Source organism: Seriola lalandi, unplaced genomic scaffold, assembly GCF_002814215.2.
Source record: "Seriola lalandi dorsalis isolate HSWRI2012SDOR001 ecotype SW California unplaced genomic scaffold, Sedor1 jcf7180002054574, whole genome shotgun sequence".
Lineage (NCBI taxonomy): Eukaryota > Metazoa > Chordata > Actinopteri > Carangiformes > Carangidae > Seriola > Seriola lalandi.
The window spans coordinates 951261-953847 of record NW_019525127.1 but is presented as its reverse complement, the minus strand read 5'-3'; positions in this window follow the sequence as shown (position 1 = coordinate 953847).

Here is a 2587-nt window from a genome sequence, read left to right as displayed (position 1 = left end):
ATAATAAGGCATAAATTTCTCAAAAAACGTCTTAGTAAAGTATGGCATAAAAATGTCAAAAAACATCATAGTACAGTATGGCATAAAAAGTTCTAAAAATGTCATAGTATAGTATGGCATAAAAATGTCAAAAACATCATAGTATAGTATGACAAAAAAATGAAATAGTATATTAAGGCATCAAAATGTCAAAAAAGGTCATAGTATAGTATGGCATGAAAATGTCAAAAAACATCATAGTATAATAAGGCATAAATTTCTCAAAAAACATCATAGTATAGCCTGGCATAAAAAGTCATAGTACAGTACGGCATTAAAATGTTAAAAAACGTCATAGTATATTATAGCATAAAAAGTTCAAAAACATCATAGTATAATAAGGCATACATTTCTCAAAAAACGTCATAGTATAGTATGGCATAAAAATGTCAAAAAACATCATAGTATAATAAGGCATAAATTTCTCAAAAAACGTCATAGTATAGTATGGCATAAAAATGTCAAGGAATGTCAAAGTATATTATTGCATAAAAATGTCGAAAAACATCATAGTATAGCCTGGCATAAAAATTCATAGTACAGTAAGGCATAAAAATGTCAAAAAAACATCATAGTACAGTATGGCATAAAAAGTTCTAAAAACGTCATAGTATAGTATGGCATAAAAATGTCAAAAACATCATTGTATAGTATGACAAAAAAAATTCAAAAAAACGTCATAGTATATTATGGCATAAAAATGTAATAAAAACATCATAGTATAGCCTGGCATAAAAAGTCATAGTACAGTAAGGCATTAAAATGTGAAAAAACGGCAGGGTATAGTATGGCATAAAAATGTCAAAAAACATCATAGTATAATAAGGCATAAATTTCTCAAAAAACGTCATAGTATAGTATGGCATAAAAATGTCAAAAAATATCATAGTATATTATGGCAAAAAATGTCAGAAAAACATCATAGTATAGCCTGGCATAAAAAGTCATAGTACAGTAAGGCATAAAAATGTGAAAAAACGGCATGGTATAGTATGTCATAAAAAGTTCAAAAATGTCATAGTATAGTATGGCATAAAAAGTTTGAAAACGTCATAGTATAGTATGGCATAAAAATGTCAAGAAATGTCATAGTATATTATTGCATAAAAATGTCGAAAAACATCATAGTATAGCCTGGCATAAAAAGTCATAGTACAGTAAGGCATAAAAATGTCAAAAAAATGTCATAGTATAGTATGACATAAAAAGTTAAAAAAAACATCATAGTATAGTATGGCATGAAAATGTCAAAAAAACGTCACAGTATAGTATGGCATAAAAATGTCAAAAAACATCATAGTATAGCCTGGCATAAAAAGTCATAGTACATTACGGCATTAAAATGTCAAAAAACGTCATAGTATACTATAGCATAAAAAGTTCAAAAACGTCATAGTATAATAAGGCATAAATTTCTCAAAAAACGTCTTAGTAAAGTATGGCATAAAAATGTCAAAAAACATCATAGTATAGCCTGGCATAAAAAGTAATAGTACAGTAAGGCATTAAAATGTGAAAAAACGGCATGGTATAGTATGGCATAAAAATGTCAAAAAACATCATAGTATAATAAGGCATAAATTTCTCAAAAAACGTCATAGTATAGTATGGCATAAAAATGTCAAGAAATGTCATAGTATATTATTGCATAAAAATGTCGAAAAACATCATAGTATAGCCTGGCATAAAAAGTCATAGTACAGTAAGGCATAAAAATGTCAAAAAACAAATTATATATAGTATGTTATAAAATTCTCAAAAACATCATAAGGCATGAAAGCGTCAGTCACAGTTGTCAATTAACCTATTGTGCATGTCCTTCCACATGATAACCCGCTCAGTCACAGGTAGATCATGCAAACTCCACAAAAAGTGGCCGAGGCTGGGATTCGAACTTACGAACTTCCGCTTTTGAAGCATCAGTTTTAACCACTAAACTATTCCGCATATACACGTATGACTTTATTTTAAATGAACAAAACATCAAAGTATCGTGAGAACTGAACGCTCCATAGCGTATTGAGGCATGGAAATGTTGAAAAAATCATAAATTATATATAGTATGTTATAAAATTCTCAAAAAACGTCATAGAGTACTATGGCATAAAAAGTTCGAAAACGTTATAGTATAGTATGGCATAAAAATGTCAAAAAACATCATAGTACAGTATGGCATAAAAAGTTCAAAAAACGTCATAGTATAGAATGGCATAAAAAGTTTTTTAAAAAAAACAAAAAAACGTCATATATAGAATGGCATAAAAAGTAAAAAAAAAAACAAACAAAAAAAAAACGTCATAGTATAGTATGGCATAAAAATGTCAAAAACATCATAGTATAATAAGGCATAAATTTCTCAAAAAACGTCATAGTATAGTATGGCATAAAAATGTCAAAAAACATCATAGTATATTATGGCATAAAAATGTCAGAAAAACATCATAGTATAGCCTGGCATAAAAAGTCATAGTACAGTAAGGCATAAAAATGTGAAAAAACGGCATGGTATAGTATGGCATAAAAAGTTTGAAAACGTCATAGTATAGTA